The sequence below is a fragment of the Drosophila rhopaloa genome, unplaced genomic scaffold (genome assembly GCF_018152115.1).
Source record: "Drosophila rhopaloa isolate 14029-0021.01 unplaced genomic scaffold, ASM1815211v1 contig_2, whole genome shotgun sequence".
Taxonomy (NCBI): domain Eukaryota; kingdom Metazoa; phylum Arthropoda; class Insecta; order Diptera; family Drosophilidae; genus Drosophila; species Drosophila rhopaloa.
Genome location: NW_025335083.1, coordinates 26706258 through 26721506, shown reverse-complemented (window position 1 = coordinate 26721506; position 15249 = coordinate 26706258). Strand labels below are relative to the sequence as shown.

General features: G+C 34.7%; 1 protein-coding gene across 7 annotated transcripts in view; it reads left to right on the top strand.

The window, feature by feature from the left end:
* Positions 1 to 15249, top strand: part of LOC108044733 (protein split ends) — a 58704-nt gene that overhangs the window by 4404 nt on the left and 39051 nt on the right. The window lies entirely within an intron of this gene.

The following is a 15249-nucleotide window of genomic DNA, read 5'->3' as shown; positions in this document are numbered from 1 at the left end:
TCTGAAAATACAATCACATTTTTAATTCTATAACAAAAAAACTACAAAGTTCGTAACAACTTGCTAAATATCTTTGGGGATTGTCTTTGGTTTTCAAAATAAAAAACAACTTCACTAGTTATTACTTTAAATTTATTAAAATGTATTTAAATGTTTTACGATTTCAGTCTGAAATGCATTTATTCTAGCATGCAATAATTTTACTAATAGCTCACAATTTAAAGACTTTATTTTTGTAACAACTTAAAAACTGATCCTAGTAGCACTCTTCGAAAAGTATCTGGTGGATCCGTGTGTGGGAATAATAACAAACCAGAAAAATCAACCGTCGAGATGTACGTAAATCGCATCTATAAGTTGTCAGCGTAGTCCACTCAAAGTTACTGGTTTCCGATGCTGCCCACACTAGGCCGTTCTTATCATGAAGTAGGGATGCGAAAGTATCTGCGAAGTGCATTTTTGTGCTTACTGCCTGTCTGAGCTACTACTGTTTCTCCTTTTTTTATATCTCCTCTCCCCTCTGTAAGATACAAAAGCTAATGGCTGACCATGCCCGAAAAAGAATGCGTAATTTTTTACCTTGACTTGTCGTGTCTTTGCTTTTCTATATATTTAAGTATCTTACCTGAGAGAGTCCCACTTGGCACCGGGCTGTATATGACTACGTGTACAAACAACAGGAAAAAAGAATCAAAAACTAAGAATCAAGCAAAGAGAATAGAATACGATATGTGGCAATGGCGATGCTGCTAACAAGATACTCCCCACAGCTTGATATCGCTTTCATCCATCCATCTTGTGCTTTTACAGGATATTTTGGTTTTAATTCTATGCCAAATTTCGGGGACTAAAAATATACGAGATAAGACATTTGTAAAATAATATACCATCCAACCTCAATCATACCTTTTTAAATCATCTACCTTTATTGCGTAATACTTTTCTTATAAACTCAGTGCCTTTTGTGTTTTATTTTTTTCGGTCCTAAACAGAAGAACATTTCTGAGCAATTTGTTTTGTTCTGCCTGTTTTTGTTTGCCTTCTTTTACTGTATTTCGTTCGTGAGTCAAACTAGTTTCTCGGCCCCTTCCTTTCTATATTTTCGTGTAGTGCAAAAGTCAAATGTTTTATTGGCTTCATTAGCCACAGCCGAAATGTTTTTCAGCAGAGACTAGAAAAACACATGTTGTTTTTTCTGCTTTAAATACGGCTCTTGGTGCATTAAACCCGCATCAACAGTGGGTAAACCTCAATTTAATAGTTTTGCTGCAATTACCAAAGCAAATCGTCGAATTGACGCAGTTCAAAACCAAAGGTTTTCTTTTGGCATTGACAATAAATGAACCCATTGTTCACCTAAGACGGGAGCCAATATACAAACAGCTCGAAATTAAACTTAATTTTCATCTAAAAGCTTAAATTCTCCACTTTTTGTGTAATTTTTTTTCTGGGTACTTCTCACATTAGATGAGCAAAATATGAATTTGTTTATTGATTGGGTATTATTAGAAAAAGGGGTGAATTAAATATTTTAAACATTTTCTGGTGCGTTATTGGCTTGCCTTCTCTTGCTTTATTTTTTTGTAGTCTCTCGCCTTGAATTGCGTTTTCATTTCAGGTGCAATCATTAGATATGCTTGCCAAATATTTCAGTATATTTTATTTTAAGTGTCAGATTTTCTATAAAACTCATAGAATTGTATTCATAATTTCCTAAAAATACTTGAAAATTTTTAGAGGTTTTACCTTTTTTTAAGTCTTTTAAAATCGATGTTTTGTTGATTAGCATTGAAAATAATTATTTATGATTATGTTGCAAATGTTGGTTGCCCCCCCATGTCCTGAACCATAGAACACCTCAAATAACCCAGGCTACGTCAACTTGGATCACTTTATTAAATTAGATTTCGTGTTTCGCTGTTTAACATGAGATGGCAAGGCAGCAAAAACAACAATAACTAGATCAGATTTTATATACACAAAAATGTGTGTCTGTGTATGTTTTTTTTAGAGCTTTTTACTCGTTTCAATGTCATGTTACATTTGTTTTTGTTGCTCTTGTTATTGTTGTTTTATGATTGTTTTTGTTACACAGCCGCACGAGAATTTATAGTTTTGGATGCCCGTTGTTTTTTTGTTTTTTTTTGGCCTTGAGGTTCGCCCTTTCTCAAAGCGAAATAAGTAGATTAGATTGAATTGTTTTTGCGCAGAGTTTCCTTTCAAACAAATTTAAAAAATATACTAAAAAAAAGTCTAACCAATTTTAATTCTGAAAGATGATTAAAAAAAGGTTGTTGGTACTCCTAGTTAATCTTTGAAAGTTTTCCAAAGTTAGTTGAAAACAATTAATTACTTTATATGTTGTTTTTTATATTCGGAGAAAATAAAAGTATTTAGTCGTTTAACTTTTTATACATCTAAAAAACATTTGCGAGAAAATTTGAAACTGCACAAAAAGCAACTTAATTTTTTGGTATTCCCAATAATTACCATACAATTGTACTTTCGTACTTGATAATTTTTCAAATGTTTAGTCATGGCGTGTTTTTTTATTTTTTGTTCTATCTCCAGGGGGGTCTGTTGTGGGGATCTCTGGTTACTCATTCAATCCGTTAAACGGCTGCTTGTCGATGGCAGGAACAGAAACAGAACTCTATAACCATAACCCAACTCACACTTCGGAGGCATTATTGTTATTATTTTTTCTGCCAGCTGTGTATTTTTGCTTTGCTTGATTTCGGTTATGTGATAAGCTTCGTCCGATATGCGTTGGTTGTTTTATGGTGTACAACTTATTATAATAAACTTGGACTTTATTTTGGCAGTTCTTATATTTTTGTTTTTTTTTTCATTTCATGGAACTGAAAGAAACCCTTAAAAATATGAAAATATATATTACAATAATATTCTTACAATTTTTGGGACTTTTAAATATGGAAAGTATTTTTGTGGGCCCTTCTCCGTTTACATTTTTTTCCAGTACGTTCAGGAACGTCAAGCTAATGAAATAAGGCTGGCACGGGGCGGCGTGTTATGGGTGTCATGCCAGTTGTGCAATTATTTTCATATAGCCAAACATATTCCGCTGTTCCGTTGCTATTGTTTTTAACTCTTTATGCCTGGCAATGCACATTTCATTGTTTTGTGCAGTGTCGTAATGCCGAAAAACAATAACAAAAATGGCGCAAAAAAAAACTGAGTGAGTACCATGCAATATAAAGATTGAGATATCACAAGGGAACGTGACGAAGTCGACGGGAAAAAAGGGGCGAGAGGGCGCGACAACGTCTGTCGGCGATGCGGTAACTGAGCTTTGTATGGGAAATTAGAAAATTCCCAAATAATTTCACACATGAGCTGAGCTCGGGAGTAGGAGACGGAGATGAATCTCCGGATTTTAAGGTCCGTCTCTTCTGCGCACAACGTTGCCGCACTTCACACACGTTGACAAAAGGTGCTAAAGAACCGGACAGACAAAAAAGATTATCATCAAGGGGCGATTGTGTGAGTTTACTTGGCCCTGTGTTTGTGAGACCGAACGAAGGAGACACAGAGCCAGCACAAAGAAGGCGCAGCAAGAATCGATTATCATGCCCAAAGAGCTGACGAACTGGCTCAGAAAATATGGTCATGGTACAGAAGCGGTCAAAGGAATATAACACCACTTCAAGAAAGGGGAAATATTGTCATTAACAGAATGATTCAAGTTTATAAGCTGAAATTTCCGGATAAGATCAGTCTTTATAAATGCATTTCATTATACTGTGTTACTCCAAAAAACATTGATAAGAGTATACTTTTCTGATATATTTCGGTGTTTTAGAAAAATTGACCTCAAAGTTGGAAGTATTACGATTTTTGTTATTTAAAGTTAGAAAAATTAGAAAAATCTCAATAGGAACTTAATTGTGTTTAAGCATATAAACTCTGAAAAATCAAAGTATAGAATATATAGACTATTACACTTTTGTCATAGATTCGGCTTGCCAGAACTAGCTTCCTTACTTGTGCTAATTGTTGCCATGGCAGATTTATGATATAATAACTGAAACGGTTTAATTATCACAACATAATAAAAAAAAAAATTATAAATAATTTTTAAAAGTTGATCGCGGAATAGCTAAACTTCTGAACGTATATGTGAATACAACCAGGCGATATGGGGTATATAAGGAAAACGGAGAAGGATGATGATGATTGCTTGGTTCAGTTTGCCTCTGTGTTCTTTTACCTGTTTGCGTTTCTGTTTACTGACAACCAGTTGGGATCTGGACTTCGGGTTCGGTGTATGCTTGATGATGGTGATGATGATGATGGGGCTTTGTGACGTTGCTAACCGGTTTTTCTGGAGCCTATCATAAACTCTCGATCAGGTGCATACATAATAATATTGCTGGACGAATAAAAATTAAGCGACATTGTTGCAGCAATTTTCGTCGTTCGGCGAGAGAACGCCGCGCTGCAAAGAGATACAGATACACAGCATGCACACAAACTATGGCTTACGCGGCTACAAAGCTGCAGAAACACACAACAAAAAGGCAAACGCAGTACGTTGAAGTTCGCCAACGTTGCCCTTAATGGGGTTTGCAATTTCGCATCTAACAAATACAAAAGTACCCCAGAGGCAGCTGTAGACGCCCGTTTTGCTTGTTTTTCTTGTTTTTTTCTACACACATACACACTCATTCTGCTTGTTTTCAATTAGAGTCGAAAAAAAAGAAAAAGAAAAAACACAAGCAGAATTTGCGTCTGTTTTTGTTATTGTACGAAGAGTATCTTGCAAATATACCGCACGTTGTGTAAACATCAGTCGCTGCCGCAGTCGCTGTTGGCATCACAGCCTTTGTGTGAGTGTGCGAGCAAGTTTTGGTTTGTGTAGGTTGTAGTTTTGTATGTGTAGCTGCGTATGGATTTTTGTATCTTTGCCATTGTGGTCGCTGCTTTTGTAGGTTTTCCTCTTCTTCTTGTTGTCGTCTTCTGCTTTTTCTTTTTTGTATCTCACAGCGACTGCTTTATTTTTATGCTGGCATTTTTGCGGCACATGAAAAATTCGCTCTCTATCTCCTTCTCTCTAACTCAGTCTCTCTTGCTCTCTTCTCGTTGTCGTTTAATTGAAAATGAGTCATGCACACACACAGATACTCACACACACGCCACACATGTGCAATTCAAAGTCCATGCCTGGTCAGCAAAAAAAATACGCTTTTAATCAATTGGAAAAGAAAGAGAGGAAGTCCACTTCCACCAACCACCGCCATCTTTAGTAAATAAATAAATAAACTCTTCCATCTCGTTTTCCTTTTTCTCCTAAAGGAAATACAATTTTTTTTCCCCAAGTAAATACAGAAGACGAAGAATCACCTAAAATGGAAGCGAGGTCAGCTTAATATTTGTCGAGTTAAGAAGCTGCGAATTAAATCAAAAATTATTTTACTCAGTCAATTTTGTTTTAAAAGGGAGTTTATTTTGGCAAACCGTAAATTATCCAATTCTTATTGTCTAAGTTTTTTTAGGAAGGGAGTTAAAATTGCTTTAAAAATTCGATAAACGGGAAAACATTTATAAATTAAGAAAAGTAGGTGAGTTAAAACAGGTTAACTCAAAAAATCATAAAAATGGAACTTGTTAAAATGAAAATATTTATTCATAGTGTTCCACAACCAAATTCTAAACCAAAATGTCGATTAGGTGCCTACTTTTTGTATAAATACTTTTAATAATATGACGGCAGCTATTTAAAAATTCACTTTAAATTATTACATATTTAATGTTTGGCCCAATAATTTTACGCTTTTTTTTTGGTTTTCCATTTGCTTAGCAATTAAAATGAATAAATAAGTTTTTATAGTCTTGCAACTTTGATTAACATGTATAAACGCATTGCCTTTATAAAACAATGTTATACTAACAGCTAACAACTAAAGTTTTACATTTTTAGAGTTAAAGGCGGTGTATAATTTCAAAATCAACAAAGGTGATATGAGTTTATCGTTCATGTTAATCATATGAAAATGTCTTTTTCACTGATTTGTAAACTATTAGCAGCAATTGCTAGGGTACAAAAATGAATTTTACTTGAACAGAATATTTTCATAGCAGGAAACACACGCCCACCGAAATAAAATTCTAAAGGGGAATCACATTACGTTTTTATTTGACAAATACATTAATTACACAAAACGGGAATTAAATTAGCAACAACCAAAGGGGAAGGACACGCAATTGGAATTGCAATAATTGACAATAATTTCAATAATTATTCCGTAAATTACTTTGATTTTATCCCACATCTATCTTTTATCTCCTCCACCAACGTGACAATAAGCGCTCGAATCCATCGGCTCTTTCCCCTCCCGTCAGCTTCCTCCACGATATAAATCAGACGTCCAATTACTTGTGAGTTGGCTACAATCGAAAATAAAAACAATTCAGCTTTTATCAATTCATCCTAGCTGCCCATAGTTTCTCTATATTGTTTAAATTAAAAGTTAGAGTTATATGAAATTGGGAATCCACCACCGAACACAATTGTGTTTATATATGAATGTAATTAACAATTTTAAATGATTTTGTTCTACGAACCGGTTACAGAACCGCAACCAAATCATTGAAATTGAAGTATCTTCTCACTGTAGTCACTAATTTTTTTTTTTGTTAAGGTTCCACAAGGAAAGAAGAAATATAAATTTTTAGACTTCTAGTACTAAACTTCTAGTCTATTGCAGAGGATATTATAATTTTTTTTAAAAATCGTACAATTATATCATATAGCTGCCATAGTGACGATCGAAAAATTGATCAAAAATCGACCTAGCTTCATGTTTTCAAGCATTGAAATCGAAATACAGAATATTTAATTTTTGTAAGAGCTGCAAGGGTATATAAACTTCGGCTTGCGGAAGTTTGCTTTCCTTCTTGTTTTTGATTAGTTTGTTACAGGGCGTTGCGACCCGCATGACTGACATCGCTTGGTTCGTTCGTCTTTGTTTTGGTCAATGAGAGGACTGTCATTCATTGCATTGTAATCAATTGGAAAGAAGAGGTCATTGTACCAGCCAAAAAAAATTATTTCCGTTTTATGCCCTAAATTTATTAATAAAGAAGCTTTGAAAGTTAAAGATAATTATCACTAAAGATAAAGTTTCTGTTCCAAGTGATATTAAAATTTCCTGTCATAACATTTGGCAATAGTAAATACGGAATTTAAGTCGTATTATATTTATATTTAATGTTTTAAAAATTTCAGACACCTTTTCTTATTTGGCTTTCATTATGCTAACAAATTTGATCTAGCTTATTAGACTTACAATCGAAAAACCAGAAAATAAACAAAACTAAAAGAAACAGTGACATTACTTTATTGTTTTTCAACCTAAACGCATAAAGAACGATTTCAAAATTGTATCATATAGCTGATCATTGCAGTCGACTTTCGATTTCACGCTCAGTCATAGGCCACTTATATAAATCGGCATTATTCGTCTTTATATCTGAGGCTAGAACAAAGACAGAACCAAGCTACTAGCAAAGATAATGACAAGAATTGTCCAGCGAAATTCGAGAGATACAATACGTATGAATATGAAATTGTTGTGTGCTGCTTCCTGCAGCGTGCAAAAGTCGCCATGGTGTGATGACAAAGACAAAGCACTTTCTTCATTCTTTATTCCTTATTATCCATTTTCTATTTTATTATACCCTTGCAGAGGGTATTATAATTTTGGTCAAAAGTGTGCAACGCAGTGAAGGAGACATCTCCGACCCTATAAAGTATATATATTCTTGATCAGGATCACCTCCTGAGTTGATATAGCCATGTCCGTCTGTCTGTTTCTACGCAAACTAGTCTCTCAGTTTTAAAGCTATCGAATTGAAACTTTGCACACACCCTTCTTTCCTTTGCACGCAGTATATATGTCGGAACGGCCGGGATCGGCCGACTATATCCTATAGCTGCCATATAACTGATTGATCGGAAATGCCATGACTTTGGTGTTTGGTAAGTTAGGAAGCTGGGATTTTCTATGGGTTTTATATTTGGCCAATCAATCCGACCTACCAAATTTCATAAGGATCGGCCGACTATAATGGAAATGCCATAACTTTGGTGTTTGTTAAGTTAGAAAGTTGGGATTTTTTATGAGTATTAAGAATGCATAATATGAATAATTTTGGAGCATATAATTTACAGAGTATTCTGCAAGGGTATATCAACTTCGGCTCCGCCCGAAGTTAGCTTTCCTTTCTTGTTTTTTCTTCTTCTCACTCGCATTTAGCGGTCTGTGGACCTTGAGCTTTGGTCTGGCTTTGTTGTGCTGGAAACAGTGTGAGAACAACGAATCTAAACTTGTTCTGCCCAGGATGCAATCATAGAACCCTTTTTTTGCCCCTGATTATTATGCAGCGCCGTACAACAAATTACTTTGACATTCAAAATATGCACAACGGAAATCCGCGAAGGGGGAACAATGTTGAGGAAAATAGTATGGAATGCCGGTAGGAAAAGGAAAGCGGGAAATAGGTACAACTGCCAGTTGTGCATTATGCGAGGCAAAAAAAGAAGAGAAATACTCGAACACAAATATGCAAACACTGGCGAAATATTTTTCCCTCTTTTTTCTGAAGCTGAATTCAATGAATGAAACGGGTCGTTGTTACTTCTCTTCATTTCATTTCAACCCTTTTTTGGGCCTTCACCGTTTGGTTCTTATTGTTATGTTAAGTTATGCAGATCTCATTTTGCAGCATTAAATTTCACATTTGATTTTTCGGTTAATTGTCGGCCACTGACTTGGCTCCTGACTCTCCAGTCTCAGAACTAAAGTCATAGGTAAGCCCGGGGGGAAAAACTTGCTCTAATTAGCCCTAAAGGCCAAATGTCAGTTTTATCTGTAGAGAAATAAACGATTGAAATCCAATACAACCCTAATAACAACCAAATTGTCTTCTCACGTGTATTTATGAAATTATAAAAGAATGTGCAATGAAAACTTTTTATAAATGCTTTAAAATAATAAAATCGTTTTCAAAATTAATAAAAATGCTTATATCCAAATACATTTTTAAATCAAAATTATAACTACTGACGCATGGGTTTATGACTGATCTCACTGAAATTTTATTGGTATCCCTTTACTTTTCTTTCTTCTTTCCCTAGAGTAAATTATATGGTCTTCGTTTTATAAAGGCGATCTACCATGAATGACTCTGAGGGACTAAAGGCATTCTATAAACCGTTACACGTCATTGCACTTAACTTCAAGCGACTGTGGCGGGACTTTGCGAACGACCGATTTAGACACCCGGAAATTGTCGTCTTCTCTTTAGCTTCAGACAGTCATTCCGCCAAACCCCCCACACGTACCCCCTATCCAATAACCACTGCGGGTCTATCTATATATACTCTTGTGATGGTGATTTGTTTGTTCGTTCTTTTGCATGTTTTTGCCATGCACATTGAAACAAAATTTTTCATATTTGTATCTTTTTATGGCTGTCTAGACAGCGCGACCGATCCTATACCGACACCCACAACTTACAACCTCAAACCTTCATAGTTCTCACGCGTATTTAAATTTATTTGATCATAAGTATTGTGTAAAATCGTTCGAAAAACAGTTCAAAATAAAAATTATATAATTTGATAGATACTAGTCAAGATGACTGAAACAATTTTTTCGATTCGACCCCACAATAAATTATAACGAAAATTTGGTAAATTAATTTGATATAGTTTCGCAAAATAATGTAGTTTGACACGATTGGATGACATTTATTCGAATTATTTATTGTTATATGAAGCTCTGGGCACCAGAAAATAAATAAATAAAAGTTTAATAAAACGATGTTTAGTGCAAAGTAAAAACCAAATACTCCTAGTAAACAATATTTTTTTAATTTTCAACTATTATAATAAAAAGTATTTTGAAAATTGATGAAAGAATGAAATGATAGCCAATCAATTTAATCACTGATTTTAAAATACTTACAAGTACAATTAATAAATTTTAGTTCATGTGATTATTTTTATTAATTGGTTTTATCTAAAAAATATTTGTCAAGCCAAAGCTCTATTGAAATTCCCTTCACAATATTTTTCGCGTAATTTTTCCTTTACAACAAAAGACACATCCATCAATGGCGTAAGATGGGGGCGGCTGTGGCAGAAGTGTAGCCATTAGTTGCCGAGACGCAAGTTCATGCAACTGTGTGCCCAGGCCAAAGATCTGAAGTCGACAGAATTCCCATACTCACACAAGCTCCTTTAAACATCAACCAGACTCAGGCGGAGAAAAACGAAGACTGAAGAACACCCACTCCAGTTTTGCAGATCTTGAAGCTTAGAGAAACTCGTTTGGATGTTGCACTAGTTGAAACTAGTTTTCATTATTACTACTGCTTTTGTTGCAGCTGGCATATCTTTGTATCTGCATTAGTATCTGTATCTCGGGCTCTAAAGAATGAGCTCAGCTCGCCGTCTGAGGACTGAGTTCGTGAACTGTCAACGTTCGTTTCTTCTAAATGATTTCTGCTGCGTTCTTCTCGTTTTATCAGCGTCTTGCCCGTGTTATCCTCGTTTTTCTTGCTCTTTATGTGCAGCTGTCAGTCAAAGTGGCTGCAACTGCCTCTAAATGTCTCCACATTGCCGTTGTGGTTGCTTTGACTGCTGCAAATAAGGTCGTTTTATTGTTTACCTCTCTGTCGCACCGCCAGGGCGCATACTCGATTTCTGCGTGTATACTGTAAGTGAAATCGCATATCCCGTATTCTCCTTTGGTCTGGTTTATTAGTTCATCCTGGGCCTGGGTCTCTTGTGAAATTCAAAACTTTTTGCATATGTGATCAACCTTGTCCTTTTTCTTTGTTGTATTTTTCGTAGTTTTTTTTGAGGTTTACCTTTGATTTAAAGGAATGTCCTTATCGCGACGTGACTATATATTATTTGTGTGATATATGTACACTCGGTTTATTTACATATTATGTTAGCAAAAGAAACAATGGTAAGCCATTCAGCTGAAGCAGCCGGCAAAAGCTGAGATCCAGCTAAACAATAGGAAAACAAATCGGTTGCTTGATATAGCACATCAGTTGTACCATATAAACCAATTCGGTTAAGTTGCACTAAAGATCAATATGATATATGAGAAAACAGATTTAATAATTTTTTAAATAAGCTTTCATTAATTTATCAATGAAGTTTTCAGAAGTTTTTCTGCTACCCTTTCTAAAACTGAATTTGTTGATTCTAAAAACTGCCAAGCGTAACCATTGTGAGACATTGATTTCTATTTGGTTATTATTTTTCAGTTCATTAGCTGCGATCTTAAAAAATTGTATTTACGAGAAAAGCAAGTAACATATTAGAAACATTTAAATTTTAAGTTATAAATCAATGCATTATTAAACTGATCTGGCTGCGATCCCTGTTTCCATTTCAAATTTTATTTTTTAGCGTTGACTTTTGCTTGTTGTTTAGGTACAAACGGCATCAGAATATTGCTTTCAAACGCTTAAATCATTGTACTATTCATAAGCCCAAATTGTTTGGGAAAATGGTTCCATGCCGTGCCATGTGCGCATCAAAAATAGATTTTATTGATTCATTGGGCTTTGTCTGTATAAATTGTCCATACATGTGATGATTATATGGATTTATTGGCAGAGTATTGGTGTTTTTCCAATTCTCGCCGTATGTGTGTAAAATCCATATTATACAATGATCGATAAATTATTATTCTATTTTTTGTTTTTGCTTTTCTTTGTTAATGTTTCTTCCTTTTGATCAATTTAAGCAAAAGTTTTAATGGTATCTCTTTCATAAAATTATATGAAAATTAAAATAATAAAACTGTTTTTTAATGTTTACAATTGAAATTTAATTGGACATTGGCAATATCAGTTAGCACGCTGAATTATACTTTCATCAAATTTTAATCAAAATCACTATCAAAAATAGATATTAGTTTATTTAAAAGTATCATTTCCAACTACTTGACCTTACCCCATAATGATATTTAGGCTCCCGAGTTATCATGCCACCATATGGCAAACCAAATATGAAAACATGTAATGGTGTGAGTATCGCATTTAGTGAATTTATGTGTGTGCTTTGCTTTATCAGCATTTGGTTTTATATCTACGCTTTTTTCTATTTTCTATTATCTCATTGTGCCATTGTTGTTGTCTAATTGCAGAGCTAAGTTATCTAGACTTGGTCCGTTGTCTGCCCACAAAACACTGCATAGTGAACACAAAATACCAAATACAATATGCTGCTATGTGTGCCATTCTGATAAAACAGTGAAAATAAAAGCAAAGACTACCGTGATAAGAGATTGTTGGTAGGACCGTAATATTATGACTAAGTGGTTCGGTCTCTGTATCTGTTTTCTCTTTAGGCCTGAATTTACTTTGAGGGATTTTTGAGTTGGTCGAACGTGAATCGATTGTCGTTCGGAGCTTTACAATATCTTATCGGAGTACACAACAAAAAGAATTTCAAATTGAGCCACTATCTCAACTCCCTTTACTAGGAAACATGTGCACATTTTGAAAGATTTCGACAATCGTTAGTTCTTGTGTGTTTTATATAAAAAAGGTACTGTGGGTCTTTTAGCCCCTAACAATATAATTTACAAAATATTTAACATGTTAAATAAATTTTAAAAATGCGATTTTTGTAAAGTTTGGCCTTAATTTTGGTTGGGAGTATGAACCAATGTGTTTACTTGAGTCTATTAACGAAGACGTTATCTTATATCAGATTAATTTTTTGAAACGTACTTTATATGAGTTCATAAAAGCTTACGTGTATATATAGGTCTGCATACACATTATATTTGATGAATAAATGCGTTTACCTTACCCTGCGACGATTAGATAAGAGCCGCCCTGCTGATATGAAACTAAACATGTGAGTAACGTAGCTTACGAGTATAAAAAAGGGGGTAAATAGACTTTGGAAATAGGAAAAGGCACTGCGGAATGTTTGCAAATAAATATAAAGGAGGGAACCCAAATATTTGTATATTACGCAAAAGAAACCGAATTTACCAAAACAATTCATATTTAAGCTGCTATAGATTTCCGGGCTAAAAAGGGCTGTAATATATTATATCACGACCACTTACAATCCTAACTTGGCTAATTCCTAACTTTATTGGATGCAGCACTTCAGTGATTGATAAGAGTGTGGAGGAAACTTTGTCAAGGTTGCCCATTGACCTTCAGGGTAGGCTGATAGAAATATGTGTTCCAGGAAAATGTATTAAATGAAATTTAAGTTTTTAAAACAATTTTATTTCTTATTTTATGTATTCTAATTTTGTATTCTCTTTTAAGTCGTGCTACTGGACTTGCATTGTTAAGTTGAGCAGTAAAAATATAAATGTGAATAGTTAGTTTTAATACCGTTGATTGCTAGCTTCACATCAAATAATACTAATATATCAATGAGGCCCCCGGTTTTTTTTTGTTGACTTCAATTAGTAAAAGTCTTACAAGACCGTGTAAATCCAGAACGCCATTCTGCAGAATTTTCTTTTGGCGCTCTTCCTATTCGAGACTTTTGTTTCTTATAAAAGGCTCAATCAGCATGGCAAACAAGCCTTATACAAAGGCTTGACGATAAATATATATAAGCCCGCCTATATACCCGTTTTCAAGCCATATATAAAGGAAAATGTTGAAACGCTTTTGAGTCGAATTCTTTGCTTATGCTAACTATACAAAGCCATGTATATATATCCCATATATATATTTGTATAGCGAAGCATACATATTTATATATATGTATATATTTGGAGGAGCCACAAAAGACCAAGGCAAACACAAGCGGAAAGAATGACAAGAACAGACAGAGAAAATCTCCATATAAACAGACCCCCACAGTATATACCGTATATATACCTTCAACTCTGGCTCTTACCTACCAATAACAACAAATGTACCTGTTGTGCGTCGAGAAAAAAGCAAGGCAACACAGACAGAAAAATATAAAGAAACTAGCAGTGAGATAAAATGTTATTCAAGTTACCTTTGAGTCGAGAAACCGGTTGGCGGTTCACGTAGGTGCTGCCAACTGGGCGATGAACAAGAAAAAACTCAGAAAAATAAAAAACAAATTGTTGGTCTGGTCGAGATGCGGGAGTTAGGTAAAAAAAAACGGCATATCAGACCAGGAAAACAAACTAAATAGTTGATATTATTCTATAAAAGAGAAATGATTGTATATGTATTTATGGTAACTTTTGTACATCATTCTGAGCAAGAAAATGAACTTCACCTGTGTTGAAGACACAAGACTTAATAAAATATTAAAATCAATAATAATCTTTGTTTTTTCATTAGCTTAAATATTAATTTTTTCATGTAACCCCGATTGCAGACCATTTAATCTATCAACACTAATCTTGGAAAAGAGGTATTAACTGAGTTATGTTTTTGTTTTCGCTGGGCGCTCTCGCCTCACGATGTAAACCAGTTTAAAGCTTAAGTGGCGACATTTTATGATATTTGTGTTTCGCAGCCAAACACTTATCTTCATATACGCTTTTTTTCTATGAGCCATCAGACATTAGGATTTTGTTTTTTCATGATCTGGCAAAGGCATTGTTTTTGTAGTGTTTGTTTTACTGTAGCCGCTGGCCAAGGGAGGCTTCCTACACAGACTGTCCGTCTGAAATTGGTAACCTTGAAATTGTTTATAATTTTTGGTCCACTCAAATATTTCTCCATTTCCTTATCCTTGCAGACGATATTTCCTGATGGTCGAGGATTTTATTTTTAATTTTGATTACATTTTTTTCAAGGTTTGTCTACCTACCTTTTGGGTCTGCTCGGTATTTTCGATCAGGATCACCTCCTGAGTTGATATAGCCATGTCCGTCTGTCTGTCCGTCTGTCTGTTTGTACGCAAACTAGTCTCTCAGTTTTAAAGATATCGAACTGAAACTTGGCACACACCCTTCTTTCCTTTGCACGCAGTATATATGTCGGAACGGCCGGGATCGGCCGACTATATCCGATAGCTGCCATATAACTGATTGATCGAAAATGCCATAACTTTGATGTTTGTAAAGTTAGGAAGTTGGGATTTTCTATGGGTTTTATTTTTGGCCAATCTATCCGACCTACTAAATTTCATAAGGATCGGTTGACTATATCCTATAGCTGCCATATAACTGAACGATTGGAAATGCCATAACTTTGGTGGTTTTAAAGTTAGGAAGTTGGGATTTTTTATGA